Here is a 17098-nt window from a genome sequence, read left to right as displayed (position 1 = left end):
GCATTATTTGTATTTGTCTTTGGTTGTATTTATTAAGGACCTAGACACTCATTACAAGTTTGGCTGTGTGGTAAAAAAGTGGCAGTGATTCCATGATCACAATTTGTTGGGGCAGTAACTGAATTTCCACCACGTTTATTGCACTGACAAATTAAGTTAAAGAGTTTACTGCCAGCAAGATGTTGAAATCAAACCTGTCACTTTAAGGCCAGACAATCAGCAGATTTACAATTGAAGAATTGCAGTTTGTGTTAAATCCACCAAACTCCTCATTGTGAACTTTGGACTCCAAACACAGGGACTAAAACCGCATTACTACCACTCGTAATCCTGCAGTAAATTTGTGGGACTGAGTGGCAGTAATGGTGAATGAGTTTGATGGTAATTCCACAGTATTTGTATGGAATTGCTACCAAACTGGTATTTAGGCCTAAGGTATTTCTCCTAGAAATACATTCTAAGGTAGACACAGTAGGCAAGGCAGTCCTGTCATACAAATGAACAGCAGGGTAGAACATTAACAATGAAGAGAAACCAGACAAACAGGAACAGAGGGGAGTATCCATATATATACATTCAAGGTGAGGACATGGGTTATTTGTGGGCGGTGTGCCAGTATAGTGTGGGGACAATGTCCAAAGGTGAGAGATGGAGTTTTAAGATCAACTTCAATGTATACATTAATGTATGGGTATCACTTCAAGGTAGCAAATCATATACATGTGGTTAACATAAATGAACAGATTTGCGGATATTACATTTGATTTTCATAAACGCATAATATACAAAATGCATACATATTATATTGTAGGAAGCTCAAGCAATGATACAAGTTAGGACATGTTCCAGAGTTAACATGCTTTTATTAATTACACGTGGTCCAATTTTCCCGTTGTTAAAAGGCCTAGAGGAGCTAGGGGAGAAACCTACACATAATGTGGAATATCTCCAAAAAACAGCATCAAGAAAGGGAAAACGCAAAGTGACTAGCCTATTCTTATAAAGTAAAATTTCCCAAATCCTGGCCAACTGAAACATCCATCAACCTACTCTGAAATTAAACACAAAAGATTGTTTCCCGGGGAAACCACCTCCAGGAAGTACTGACTATTCCAACCTCTCCACGGGTTATTGGCTCTTGTGTACTACAGGCAGACATTTTCACATTCTGTTTATTTCTTCTTTATTTATTCCACCTCTTCACAGGCTTTCAATTTCCTCTCCAGATATATCCACAGTTTCTCAATAGCTACGCCAGACCTCGCCATGGTGTTTCTCTTGTCCAGACCTCTCCATGATCATGCTCTTCTCGATTTCTCTCCAAGGTTTCTTAGTTTCTTCTTAGAACTCAGTTTTGTCATAGACCGTGGTACACACTCCGTCCCTAGTGTTTGGATTGGGGTGATGGCTTCCTTCCTTCATCCATGCATCCATTTGTGTCAATCAGATTCAATATGTACCCACCCTCCCCCAATCAGGACATTTGTCAGGTGGTCAAAATTAGTAGCCTCCAGCCCAGACCCTCCAACTTCCTCCAGGCATCTGTAGTAGAACACAGCTGTGTGCTCCATCTCTTCTGCACCACTGGTTCCCGCAGTATGGTCTTTGCCCTGTATCTGTAGGAGCATCTTCTGTCTGGCTGACAGCAAGGCTACTTCGGCCCACATAGCAATTGCCTTGTTTTCCTAGAGAGAGTAGTACAACTTCTTCCTCCTCATCTTAGAGACTTCTTCTATTCCTTTTTATACACCTGAGTCAATGTGTGAATTTGTAATCTGGCCCAAGATTGGATTTAACTAGTACAACTCCTTTTTTTGTATTTACATGTTTATTTATTTTAAAAGTGTAACATTTTAAAAGATACACTAAAGAATGCACTACAGAACATACAAGTGGAACAACAAACACCGACAAAACAGGATCAGTTGGTCAAGTACAAGCCATATATGAGAACATTTCTACAAACTTTCCACATGTTCCTTCATACAGTTTCATTTTAAATTTTTTGCCCAGAATTACCCTTTCCAAAAGAGACATTTTAGGCAGAAGTGTATGGAGCAGTTACACTTTTCCAGTCCTTTAGAATGATTTATTTTGTAGACAGTGCAGCCCTAAAAACCAGCACTTCTCTGGGTGTCTCAATTGCTCCAAGTGGATGTCATCCCCCAAGATCACATTTTGCAAATCAAAGTCTGTTAACAATACTCTGTGTATTGTTTTGGTCACCTCCCTCCAAAACGGTCCCATGTTCGAACATTCCCAGATCATATGGTCAAATTATCCCTCCCTATGACCACAGCCCCAGCATTTGTGTGTGTCACTCATTCCTCTTGTAAACATCTTAGTAAGAGTCCAATAAACACGATTCAATATTTTCACCTGACAGACGCTTTCCCCAATATTCAATTAAGTCAATGCAACATTCCAACATAAGTTCTCCCATTTCACTAATGTCCTCTCCGTACCCAAGCATTCAGACCAAGTTCTGAGTAGCTGCTCACTTAAAGCTCAGACCTCGGAAAACAAAGCCACATCCGAGAAGAAATGCCATCATGGTTTTGTTGGCATTCCCAACTCAGACCTCAACTGGGAGTAACAAAGTGACACTCCCCAACCTAATTTGCACAAATTGTGTTTAGCCAAATGATTTGTTCTCAGCACTCCGTTAGGACAGGAATGACTCTGTCCCATTTCTGCTGCTATCACTACTTTATGCATTTTTCTTTTTCCTTTTTACTATTGCTAATCACTTCCTTCTGTGCATTCTTCCCCTTCTACCCCACACCACTGCCCAGATTTAAACCTACATGTCTTGTGATCAATGAACATGAATGTATAAGGTATGTGTTTTCCTTGTTTGCTTTTTTTCATGTATGCCTTTAATGACAACAAACAACTTTTTGCTTTATGTTTAATGCTGTTAATACAAAATTATTTTGTACTTTTTACATAGACTGTGTGTTTCATTCTTCTTACCCCTGGTGTCCCATCTGTTTTGTCAATAGGATTAGATGTGATATACACCAAAGCATTTATTGCAATCATGTTGGGTTGGCAAGTGAAGGTTACGGAATAATATTAACCCACCCTGTTTCTCAAAGTAAAAACCCATGGCACAGCAACACTCTCTACTCTATGATTTACACTTAAAACTCATCAACAATGTGTACACTCCAGGGGCACAATGTCCTTTTGTCTTCATGGTCAGCAGATGTCTTTCAATTCACCAAATGCCATTCTTAATTTCCGGTATTCACCATAGGTGCAACCTCTCAGTTCGCTTGTTTTAACTAAAGTTTTGAAAATAATCAATTTATTATCTTTGATCAGGTCTTCGATTCATTGTAGTCCACGTAGGAACCGTTCAGCTCAAAAAGCGCTTTCCCATCAACTTGCGCACTTGAGTTCATCCAAATAGATGACCTCGCTTTGACTGTGCTTTCCTCCCCAGTCAATTTTTCCATTTTTTGCCATGTTTTTCTCAGAAAATGTGTTGCCTTTGACACTGCATATCCTCTAATGTTCCTTGTTGAATGTAGAGCCTCCTGCAACAGAGGTGTGCTCAGACTAGACTCCAACCTAACCCAATCATCAGGTTTTTTTTCTAGGAATGGTAACAATGTGCTGCTGAAAATGAGAAATGGTTTGCTCCAAAATCCGGTATCCCTACACCTCCTTTCTCGCACTAGATCTGTAGCTTGCACAACTTAAGCCGTGGTTGTTTGTTCTCCCCCAGGAAGTTCTGCAATAAACCATTGGTATCCTTAAAGTCTTTCTTTTTTGTATGCAGTGGTAGCATACTCAACACGTAATTGACTTGCAGCACCGAAGACATTCTGATTGAATTGACTTTTCCGCACAGCATTAATCTCAATTCTGTCCATTTTGCCAATTCAGTCTTCAATTTTGAGATTACACAATTAACGATAGAAAAACACCAAAGCACTGCCTGGTTTTATCTTACCAGGCTGCGAAGCTCCACACATCTGCAATTGCGCTTGAAACAATCCTAAATCCTGCTCTCCCCTCATAATTTCCCCACAGTTTAATCATACAAAAGTACTAACATATGTTCCCAAACCAAATAACACTTCTAGTACTGCCTCTCGTTCCAAACATCCAGACTAGCTTATCTAAATAATAAAACTATAATTGCATATTTGTGATTGAGAGCTCCAAAACTAAAGGTTTAACTGGCCTGTGCTCATAGGAAATAAGTATCTTTTCCCCCTAGTGTCCTTAGCACATTAGTACTACCCCCACCTGAGAGGTTAAGAACCTCAGGGTCATCTTTGACTCCACTCTTTCCTTCTCCGCCCACATCTCTGAGGTCTCTAAAAAGTCAAATTTGCTACTGCTCCTCCTCAGAGGTACTCTGCCTTTCCTCTCCTCCCCCCAGAGGCTCATGGTATCCCAAGCTCTGGTTCTCTTTAGCTTGGACTATTGTAACAGCCTCTTTCTAAATCTACCTGCCTCTACTCTCTGTCCTGTGCAACTAATCCAGAACAGGAGTGCAAGACTTGTCCTTGGCCTCAAGCCCTGGGATTGTATCTCTCGAGCTCTGAAATCTCTCCTTTGGCTCCCAGTGGATGCAAGGATTACATTGAAATCCCTCTGCATTGTCCACAAGGCTTTCTGTGGCCTGGGTCCAAAATACCTTCAGCTATCCCTCTGCAAATACCTCCCCTCTCGAGCTCTTCGCTCCTCTACCTCCAACTCCCTCAGGGTCAGTCGTTTTCAAAGGAACGAGCTGGGAGTAGATCTCTGTCTTCGACTGGGGCCTCCCTCTGGAACAGCCTCCCTGCCACTCTAAAACTCGACGAGAACCATCTCTGGTTCCGGAAGCACTTCAAGACCTTTCTCTTTTCTTCTGCCTTCACTCCCCCTCTCCCCTGATGATCTGTTCAATCTTGGAACTGTGCACCTGGCCACCCTCTGTCCTCTGGGCCCAGGCACCTGCTCACTATGCCACCCTCCCGCATTGCCTCCGGGCCACCCCTTGCACTGCAGTCTGTATCTGTACCCATAGAGCCCCCTCCCTTTTTCTTCCTGCACTTATCAGTCCTACCCTGTCTGCTGCCTTCAACCTAGCACTTGCAAATTGCTGGCCGCACTACCACTTTTTGTTGCCTTTATTATTTATTTATTGTTATTTATCTGTTTCTCCTGTGCTTCATACTTTCCACTTCTCCCCCTTCCATGCACTTTTCACCTGCCCCTCTCCCATGCACTTGCGCTTTCTGAATGTCACTGGGCCTAGTAAGATTGTTGTTTTGTTCTCCCCTGTTCCCCTCTCTTGCCTTGTCGCGCTCGGAAACACTTGTGTATGAGCGTGATAGAAATAAAATATCAATATCAATATCAATACTCTGTAGGGGCTAAGGACTTATTTATGAGACTCTTAGATCTCTGCCAAACTTAAGATATTTTAAGTAGTATGGAGAACATATTGTAAAGGTACAACCCATTGATCCCTCGAGCATACAAACACAGTATTTAAAACCATTATAAAACTTTGTAAGCACCTAGCAATCGGTTGCCTGGCTGCATTATCCAAGCCCCACCATTTGTACCATTTATAAACTAATTGTGAAATTCGTCCAGCCCTACAACCATACATTATGTACATTCCTTATCCACATGGCTAGTATATGCATATTTCAGGTGTATCTAATCTAGACATTAAGTACACACGTTTGCTTTATGTTACAGATGTGGGAGGGAAATATCATAGTTTCACCAAGATTATAAACCTTGTCACAGGCGAGAGGGAGATGAACTGTCCTTAATGCACCTACTTTTGCATTGCTCGTCCGAATAAGTGTTGGGATTTTTAATAAGTGCTTGCATTCATGTACCCAAACAGACCCCATGCACATGTTCTCTCTATATTGTGATATCCCACAATGTATTTTGCAATGCACATCCCATCATTGACAAATGGACACATTGCTACATAGTCACAAGGCCTATAATTAAGTGACAGCTTCCTTCTTCACACTCCATCGGCCTGTTCCCAAAATGTCTACCCAAAAATCAGATGAGGAATGTGAGGAAGTCCCTTGCGAGATTAAACCGTAAGAGGCATACTTCCTGCGAAAGCCTATTGCGCCCCAGCTCAGTTTCGAATGTATCTATGGATCAGAACATATTGGCTCAGATCCATAAGGCACCTCATTTAACTCTACCCATTATTTACCCCCTTCACGGTTTCTGGTCCTAGTCCAATTCAAACACACCAGCACCATCTTCAACCTTAGCACTGTACTGAGATACACTGCATTTTTAAATAATCTGTTTTTGTCTCTCATGAACGTATTGGCATAAACAATTCATATGCATGTTAACACTAACTTCACGAGACAGTGTATTTAGTATCAGACCCAGGCTAGATAAAGGATGTGGGACCAAGAACAATTAGGGGTAAGTGCTTGCCAAACAAGAGAGGCCATCCAAGCTAGGGATGTGGGACCCGACTCATACACACATCAGAAAAGGCATTAGAATGGAGCAAACCGTCGACAATTGATACAAGGCAATTGCATTGCATTGAGAAGGCAACCTGTATATGGAAAACGGTATGAGGCACACACACATGAGAAAAAGAACAAATCCCTTTCCAGACAATGAATTAAGAGATGTGGGACCAGGTGTGTGCAAGACCAGTCATCCTAGATAAGTTGCGCACAGGACAATGCGTGCAGCACCACGGGTATAGCAGACAGGGCGACTCAAATCAATTTAATTAGAGAATATATAGGAGCTCAAGGGCCTGCACATCATCTAGGTTTGAACTTCTCTTTGCTATATCTCAACACTTATGCTTGTATCACAGACCACCTGACAAGGACGAACAAATGCACTACAAACTTCCGAGGTTGATTGGACGCCTCAGGTCTGAAAGCTGGTGGTGTAGCACAAATCGGAGCTTTGCCGGCTTCTACTCCAAACAAATATCAATGTACAAACAAGTACATTTCATGTCCATCTGATCTAACGCAATGTGCATCTTCTCTCATGCTGAATGCCCTTCAACATCTATTCTTGTTCCCAGAGTTCTCCTCTGGGAACAAGAACTCCTCTGTGATCGAAAAAATTACTCATGTTCTTTTGGAAGAATTATTCTTTATTTATAAATAAATAAAGAATAATTCGTCCAAAAGAACATGAGTAATTTGTTCTCAGAGTTCTCCTCATAGCACGTAATGTGCGTTTGTAAGTAAAGGACCCAGCATGCTCGCATCTAAGCCTGGGGAAATCCTCTTTGCTTCGCAACAAACCCATAACGTTTTAAAATCAAAACAAACATTATTCAACCAAAATCATCAACTTTTTGTATATTAATCTAAAATACCTGAATTAAGAAGTTAATGTCAAGAAAATACATATTAAGTAATACATAAAACCTTTTACCATTTTTTTTCAAAAACAACATTTTGTACGGTTGTACATTAAAAGCGAACCAACAGATATCTCATATTATTCCAAATCAATTCTTGTTGAGCTTTCCTTAAGCCAATGTAGTGCCCCAAGTGGTTTTTTTTTCTGTACTCCCTGTACCCTTTTCAAAAAAAATCTTCAAAGTTGCTGATTTAGTCAAAATAACAGGGATGTTCTTCTCCTTGGCCAGTGATTTTGCTTTCTTGAAGGCTCTTCTCTTTTCCATGATCTCCTGGAGGTAGTCTGTATAAATGTGAAGGGCTGTTCCTTCATATGAAATTGTCTTTTTCTCCTTTGCTGCTTTAATATGTTTTCTTTGACACTTGTCTTGTTTAAAATCAGAATTGTATGATGGGGTTTACCATTGACAGGTCTGTGCACCTTGTATGCACAATCCAGTTCAGTAGATCCCACCAGGTCATTACCAAAAGGTTTTAGGAAGTCCTTATTTCGCAAACAAAAAAGGCAGATTCTGTCTCTTCTGCCACAATATCGTGAGTCATCTTTACACAATTTAAAGACTGACTATAAGAATTGGATGCGGGGTCACAAGGCAGAAATGTATCAAAAGGATGGTGAGCGGTGGCTCCATGCGGCCCAAAGTAAACACACTTCTCAGATCTGGAAGTTAATTAACTTGGGCACAACATGCTCCCAGTTATCATCTCAACTTCACGGTGTTCCGGAAAAAAGTTGGGTCGATTACTTTACAAACATATATGATCTCCCACAAAATAGCTCTCATCAATTACCGTTTAAGCTGGTTAATCTTCCTTTCTCTCTCAATTTTGATCGAGAGGATGTGTTATTTTACATAAACAAGGCCAGCTCTTCTAGAGCTCCTGGCCTGGATGACCTTTCAAATTTCATTCTAAAACAGAACCCTGATTTGTGGGCAAATATCTTACATACTGTTTTTGTCGCCACCTAAATGAAACAAAGTATTCCACCATCTTGGTGCCAAGCTGTGATAGTGCCAATTTACAAAAAAGGTGATCGTAGGAACCCGGCGAGCTATTGTCCGATAGCATTTCTTGATGCACCCGGGAATATTTTACGACAATTTATTCTAAGAGACCTTAACATCGGGGCCTCTAATGAAAACCGTCGAGATCCCTTTCAAATGGGCTTTGTTGCTGGCCTTGGCACTGCCATTTATATCGCCATATCACCACGCTTAACGCTATTAAAGCAGCTTATGTGACAAGACATCAACCTCTTTATTTGGCCTTTGTTGACTTTCGAGTCACGTTCGACTCTGTGGACCGTCAATTACTCCTTAACAAATTGTTGAGTTTTGGCTGCCCACCTTCTCTCATCTCACTAATAAATCTGCTTCATACTAACACTACAATGCAGGTCAAATTGAACTTGAGTAGGCTGTTATCGGAAATAATCCACACTAAATGCGGCCTTAAACAAGGCTGCATTCTTGCCTCAACCCTCTTTAATCTGTTTATTTTTGATTTGGGAGTTGAATTCTCAAAGGTAACGAATGACGTGCCAAAACTTGGCATCCAGGCCATCGCATGGCTTCTCTATGCAGATGACCTGGTTCTCATTTCACAAACGCCAAGTGGTTTACAGAATCTGCTTAACCAACTAGAAATTTTTGTTGTTAAAAACAACCTAACACTTAACCTGGAAACACCCAAGTTATGGAACTGGGAAAAATTTAACTGAAACAATCAAAACACTATGAATGGTCTTTACAAAATCAAAAACTGGTTCTAGTTAATGACTACAAATGGTGGTCAGTCAAAATATCGAAAAAAAAATCTCGACTAACAATAAGGTCGAAAAAAAAGACCGAAAAAAAAGTCGAATTTCTCTTTTTTTTATTATATATTTATTTTGGGGTCCGGGATAAAAAAAAATGGTAAAAAAAATAAATAAATAAAAAAGGGGGTGTTGGGGGGGAACCCCCCCATTTCGAATAAAAAACATCATTAAAAAAAATTGAGATTTTTTTTTCGAGATTATGACCATAAACCACTACAAATATCTTGGTGTTACGTTCAGCAATTCTCCTACAAACAACCCTCAGCAAAGTAGCATAAATGGGAAACTCTCCACTTTAATATCGCAGGCCAAGGTTCTTCAGGCAAAGTTTGGAAAATTCTCTTGTGCTCATGTTCTAACATTTTATGAACAAAAAGTAATCCCCATTATTACCTACGGGACTGAGACTTGGCTCCCACAAAAGCCTTGGTACTGGAATAGAATTGAAGCCCAATTCTGGAGAAAAAAAAACACTTAAACTGCCCAATTCAACGCCAAATGCTCTTCTGCGGTTTGAGCTGGGCACTCTATCAATCCACATTGGAGTATCCTGGAAGAGATGTTGTCTTTTTCGAAAATGCTTATTGGGTCTAGCTGCAAACAATTTGCTTACAATACTGGCAAATTATCTAATGCCCTCTCAACATCCATTTCCGGCAAACTGGAGAGCTATTGTTCTCTCTGATCTGACTGAAGCAAACATCTTGCTAGATCTTTTGCTCAATAATCCAACCAGAGCCAAGCTTAAACTGTAACAACAAGATTGGCACCTTACCCAACTGAAATGCTCACAATTGAGAGACTTCGACAGAGCATCCTTTGGTCATAAAACATTTTGGCAGATAGCTGACTATTTACTGAAATGTCCGTCATTCATACTAAGAAACCAAATATTAAGGTTTCGTATGAACTTATGGCCAACTAATCAAATCTTATTAAGAAGAGGTCTAATCCAAGCTGATGCATCGCACTGGCGATTCTGTACAATTGTTGGAATGGAAGAGAGGCTAAAACACATATTAATTGTGTGTGTTGCCTTGGAGAAACAAAGAGAAATGATCCTTCATAAGTTAACTCAAACACATTATATAACTCGTTTTGTTGATGAATTATGGTATGAATTATTTGCCACGCCTAAAATTTCACAAGAATAGTTACTATGCAATTCTTAAGTGCAGCTTTGTCCTCAGTCTGATTATTTAGTTAGTTTTATCTAGTGATTTATTCTGAGCTATTAGATATTTATATATGCTCAAGTTTTATCTTTAATTTGTGTGTGGTTTAATGTTGATTTGAGTTAGCCAAGCAGTTTGCTAAACTGATTTTTGTTTCTCTTGACTTATTACCTTGATAATGTTTTGTTTCTATTTTTTTTTTCTTTTAAGTTGTCATTTGCTTTTTTTTATAATGTGATGCGCTATAAATTGTAACATGATATTTTTGTTTTTGTCTCTTTTATGTAAAAATGTTGTTTTAAAAGGTTAATTTAAATTAGTCAACCAAAATAAATTAACAAAAAGGTTTTGGTAAAAATCCAGATATTCAGGCAAACCCAACAGGAGCTAGTGTAGCAAACGAGGCATCAACTCTAGTCTCAGGTTTTGGGCTCTCAGGGAAAACACTTCTCTTTGCAGTTATCTGTAAGCTCTGAAGCTCCTATTAATCTCAGAGGTTAGGTCCTTGGTATCCTTCTCCAGCTTCGTCACCCTAGAGTCCCGATGACCAACTTTGGAAGTAAGTTCAGAAAGGGAAAGGCACATCACCCCTACATCTCCAGCCACTTTAAGTAGAAGGTTATAAATATCACCAGTCCCAGGGGCCTCCTCCTCAGCATCACAGAGTTATTTGTGCTCATATTAAGGGTCAAATCAATGATAAATCTTCATGACAGAGAGAGGTCAGGAGCTGCTGAGTGAAGATGCTGCCTGATCAACCGACATTCTGAAATTCATCTCGATTGTTCTGGTTAGTCAGTTTGACATTGTTTCCCATAGTGACTGCTTTTAAAATTATTGTTATCCTCCTTGTATTGGGTCAGATTTACATTGTTTTTTATTATTCTCAATTGCTCATTCTGTGACATTAATTATACCCAGTAAGAGTGGCACCATCTTGATATTTCCTGTGTGCTTACTCGCATGGTTGCTTGTGTTTGCTGTGCAAGCAGGTGTGGCATCTCGCCCTAACCAACTGGACTACAGGCGGAGTGGATCTGTTTTCTTCTCTGATATGTGTGCAAGTTGGTTCTGCTGATGGCTTGTGGCTAGGGATTAAATCTGCTCCAAAATATGTCTTGTCTGGGACAGAGGCTGCATGGAGTTGCATACCCTTTGCACAGTTTCAGGTGCTGGCAGCCTTTTAAGAGAAAAGTATATCACTTCTTGGAGAGTATGACAAGCCCAGTGAATCTCCATCCATCCCCTACTTGGGAGGCAGCGGATGGAGAGTGACTCTAACTCACTGCAGTGTTCAATCACTGTAACTGTTCCTTTTCTGTCTAATCTCATTCTAATAGCAAAACTCATGATTATGTTGACAAGTCTTTATTGTAATTTTTTGGGAACATGTAATGATGAGATGATAAATAAAATGTTCCTACGTTTCTCACATTAAACATACCGAAAACTGAAACCAGGTAATAAAGCAATTATAGTTAAGGAACTTTCAAAGACCTAATTTCTAGACTCCAAGCAAAAAATCCCCAGTGACCCAAACATGGCTATCTTTTTTGTGCTCTGACAAGCACAAAAGTAAAAATATGGTTTGTGCCACCACTAAGAAAATTGCTGAGAGGAGAAAACACATTTACAGACTTGTTTGAGTTCACAAGAGGATCATTGTATACCATAAATCCTTAGGGACTATGGAAAAGGGCGGAGAGGGAACAGGAAGGGCACGGTAAAAGGATGCCAATAGAGAGGATTAAGGCATTGCTTTACAGTCAGTAGATCTTTGAGAAAACTACTTATCCATGGGGTTCCCGGGCTACATTTTAACAATATACCAGATTCAAGCCTCCAAAGACCCATCCTTGTGTCTATGTTGGACGATTTGCATGCAGCAGTGTGCATTAATGGAGAATTGAGAGGTGCTTGACCTGAGGGTTATTAAACATTTCTGGGTGGGTTTTACCCACCACCTGGGAGTCACATTGGTTTTACTAAGGGCTGCATTTCACTTCTTGCCGCAATGCAGGCTTCAAGTCCCAATGTCTATTTACCCATAATCAGAGATGTCAGCAATGACATTTGTGATATCATCTTTGATGTCCTGGTTGTAAGTCTTAGAAGTGCACAGTGTTGCATTTTCAGATAATCTAGGACGTTTCAAGTGAAAACTGTGCCATTCTTCACCTCCTAGCACAATTCTTAACACTTCTATCAATTTTCAACAACTTTTTACACCTTTGTTGGTCACTGACAATAGCGAACGTCTGACAACATGGCAGACGTCCCCGGACAGCATCACATGACCAAACCCGTGCAGCGTGATGACGTGTCCATGAACCGGTTGGTGCTTCGTGGACATTTTTGAACTGCATTTTCAGTCAATCTAGGAATTTTAAAGTTGAAAGTTTATCCTTCTATAACACCTAGACCCATTCGTAGTTGATCGCTGAACTTTTTACAACTTTCCAAGGCCTATTTTCAACTCATTGTAAATGTTAAGATGCCCCCAATGTATCACTGTGTACCCTACTTTCTTGTTCCCCATGCAGTTGCTATATATTCCATCCCCCTCCTGTCACTGTAAATCCAGCCCCCAGTCTCTATGTGTCGGTGTGTTGCTGTTTTCCTTGCCACCCTGCTCACATACCTGGGTCTCAGGCGCTTCAAGGATAAACATCATATTAAATCACTACGCTTACTCTCTACTATACACCTTCATACAATAGGAACACAGCTATACCCATGATTAATTTGGCCTAGCAGTTCACATACAAATACGACCCAATGAACACCTCATCACCCTAACAAAATGCTGCTAGCCGAGCACATTCCGGCCTAGTTGCTCACATATGCATCATTCAGGCCTAACGTAGCCAGAGCCCAGTCTAGGTGTCCACCCCTAAGAGTGCACACATCCAACTGATATCTTCGGTACCACACATATCTCTAGGATGCAGCTACCATCTGGCACTTACATCAGCTGCACACATATCTGGTGCACCCATGCACCCTTCAACACTATCTCTCTATACTGACCAGAACTACGGTTCCCGAGGGCGTCCAACCTACCAGTGCTTTCAGGTCATACAAATAATATACAGTGTGCTATATAAATGCCAAGTAACATAACATAACAATAGTCCACAAACAGTAGGGAAGACCACAGTTGGTTCCTCTGAAGGCACCCACCCATTACTTGTAGTCGTTCTCAATCTGGCAGTCCAGGAGAAAGCATCTGCTTGGAAGACTATTGCCACACCTGCTTTTTAACTTCAAAAATGGCATCAGTCATGGCCATCCTTCCACCCCAGGGGCCAACAACACCAGAACCACCACCAGCTGCCCAGGGGAACAGGTGCAATGATGCAGAGGAGGATCAATAGGACCAGGAAGATGAGATAGAGGAAATGCCTACCTCCAGCACCCAGAGAGAATCATGCATGTGGCAGGTCATTACAAGGGATATCAAAGGCTCTGGTTGCCCATGTTGAATGAATTGAGTGTGGTGTGGAATCATGCTCAGTCGTAGATAACACAGGCAGTACTCTTTTGGTACCACCTCCATGCACTGCTCAACCCGCCCAAACCATCCTGGTGCTCTGAGAAAGGTTGTTCCTTTCTCATGGAGTAGCAGACTGTCTACCTCTACCTCCTCTTCCTCAACCGCTCCTGCCACCACAGAGGCTACTCCTGTGGGGTAGAGGATCCCACCAGCCTCCTTGCGGGCCATAAAAGAGGCTGGTGGTCCATATCTTTCCAGGACAACAGCACTTTATATATATGCTGCGACACACTACTCTGCAGGGGAGAGCAGTTTCAAAGTGCGTTCAAGGCTGTGGTGAAGGAGCATGAGAAACACTGCCCCTAACTTAGATTTAAGGCACACCCAACATCTTCCCCTGTCCACCTGCCCCTCAGTATCTGTAGTTGGTGCCCCTTCTGTCACTCCCCTCCCCCACCTTACTTTGTTACCTCGTCTGGAAAAACACCCCAAAAAAGCTTCCTTTTGGAGCCACCTTTCACAGTTAAAAAATAGAACTAAAAAAAATATTCTTATAGATTCCATCTGCTTTACATTTTTCAGTAAAGTAGTTAGACTCAATAAGATTTTCCATATTATTATTATTATTATTATTATTATTATTATTATTATTATTATTATTATTATTCCCATTAGCATTTTGTACTATATGTGAGAAATCTGAAGGTACGCTCACATCTACTCCCCAGGGATCCTCGGTTCCGGTGGCCAGGGAAGGGCCATCGCTTTTGGACCCCACCGTGGGGGCAAACAGGCGAGTGAGGACCACCTGAGAGAAGGGTCTTTGGGGATTGGAAAGAGGATCCCTGAGGGTGAGACATGTTTCCACCACTTACTGGTAGTGACCTTCCATCCATTCTGATAGCCTTTATGGGCTATTTTCAGTCCTATTCCCTTAACCCCTGTAATTGCAGTGCAGGCTTCCCCTGAGAAATACCACTATGGTACTGAGATGAAGAAGAGGAAGTGAAGAGGAGTGCAAATTTACCCTGAGAAATGTTGCTATGGTACTGGGACGAGGAAGATGCAGATCAAGGCACATAATCTTTCCCAATGGACATGTCCCACAAACAAGGCCAGGCAAGGCCAGGCAATTGATTCCAACTATGCCCACCTGCAGCCATGTTAACTACTCAGATAGATATAAAAGGAACACACTTGTTTAACAAACAGAGCGAGTTGGATGTCGAGCAGGAGAGGCAGCAGAGCCGGAGCTGCCCAAACCAAGGCCATGGTGAGCGACATACCACAATGCTGTAAGACTGCTGAGTGTAGCAGGAGAAAGTGCGGTGAGAAGGTTGTGTTTCCAGTGAGCCAGAGGAATTGCCGGACGGGAGCCTTGGGGCATGTTAATCCCATTCTCTGTGTGGCTAGAGAGGTACTCATTCCCCTGGGCAAAGCAGAAGACCCAGGAGGGTAGGAGGGACAGGTGGAGAGACCCTGACCTCAGGCGGCAAAGCAACTGAAGGAATGAACGGCAAAAACCATGCCCAGTGATTTTCTGAAGTGAAAGAAACATGGCATTCATGAAGAGAAAAATGTATACTTTGTAGTGGTGTGGTCTACGAGTGAGAGAGCACTCGTTCTCGAAAGCCGTCAGAATACTGCTAAGCGATGAACAATGTGAAAGAATGTGTGAAAGCATATTAAGGAGCAGAGTGGTCATGTATACTGGTATATGCATTCAAAAGTCTCTGTGAAGGAAAAGAAGCATCACTGTGGCAGGGGAGCTGTGTGCGAGCAAAGAGTGAGCAAAATGGAAATCCTTTTGAAAGCTCCAAGGCAGTAGGGGAGCTACGTGAAAATGAAGTATGGGAAAAATGGCATTGAGATATTGTGATTGAACTAAGAGTGTTAAGAAGCATTGGGGTGGTTCCCAGGCAGGATGCTGATCTAGGAGTGTTGAGACCCCACCCTAATAAACTGTGTATGAGATAAGAGTGTTGAGAAGCATTGGGGTGGCCCCCAGGCAGGAGATTCATCCAGGAGGGCCGAAGAGACTCCACCTTAAAGACCAAACAAGAGACTTAAAAGAGACTAGGCACCTGGTTGCACGACTTTTAATGGGTGTACTATGCAGCCTGCCAACTGTGCTTGACCAGGGGCGCGTATGTGTAAGAAGGAATAATTTGGAATAATGAAGTTGAAAGACAGAAGGACTTAGTTTTGCATGGGGAACAGAGTCCCGCAAGCAACAAAGGAAGAGTGATATTTTCTGATAGTACTCTTGTGAGCTTTACTTTTGTGTTTGGAAATTAACATTGTAGGATAGCCAGGAGGCTCTAAGCTTGAGACAAAGGGGAGCTTGAGAGACCCTGTGAAGAAGTGAATCATTATAAGGAAAGGGACTGTGAGTTTTGCCAAGTGAATCCTGAGAACTTTTGGAACTTTCTGACCTTGGGTGTCTTGAACTTGGGGAAGGGAGCTATGGAAGAGATCCATATACACATTGACTTTGCTTTGAGCAGCATTAAGTTGGCCAAGTCCCACACACTCTATTACTTTGTAGATGTGAGGGCAAACATATCTTTTGACACATACAGTAGTTTACTTTTTACTAGCAGACTTAAACTCATCTTAATTTTCTATTCATTAGGGAATGTTCCCACCTTGGATTTAGGGCAAGATCATTATTTTTCTATCCTGACCATCAATAATGAAGGTTTTCTAAATCTATCTATTTGTCTGTGTCTTCTCGTGATGCCATGCCTTTCTCACATATGCTAATGAAGATAATGGACAATTGTATACTAGAGAAAAAGAAAAAAGGACAGAAACAATTTTCTGTCCCAAATACTTTTCTCTAGCATACAATGATGACTATCATCCACAGACCTTCGCGACTGTCTGTGATCTCTGTAGTACACTTTTTAGACCCTCATAAATAGTACATTCTATGTACTATGTTTGGTACAACATTAGTGTGTGCTACACTGTTGTTGTATTGACATGAAATAATCATTGGTTCATCTGAAAATGAAATACGTAGTGGATTCAAAGAAAACTACTGTAATTGCATACAGTTTTTGGCATTTAGATAGTTTTAAAACATATGTATGTTACAAAAAATATTTGTGTGTCAGCATGGATATATTATGTGAATGTAAGTTTAATAGACTGTTTTTTATGTGTGTTTTTAATTAGGGGTATGCTTAAAGTAGCTAGC

General features: G+C 41.2%; 1 protein-coding gene across 2 annotated transcripts in view; it reads right to left on the bottom strand.

Annotated features, from left to right (window-relative positions):
- Window positions 1–17098, bottom strand: part of LOC138525566 (interleukin-18 receptor 1-like) — a 574775-nt gene that overhangs the window by 185947 nt on the left and 371730 nt on the right. The window lies entirely within an intron of this gene.

This window comes from Ambystoma mexicanum, chromosome 7p (genome assembly GCF_040938575.1).
Source record: "Ambystoma mexicanum isolate Mex_15411 chromosome 7p, UKY_AmexF1_1, whole genome shotgun sequence".
NCBI classification, from domain to species: Eukaryota; Metazoa; Chordata; class Amphibia; order Caudata; family Ambystomatidae; genus Ambystoma; species Ambystoma mexicanum.
This window is presented reverse-complemented; position numbering and strand designations above follow the sequence as displayed.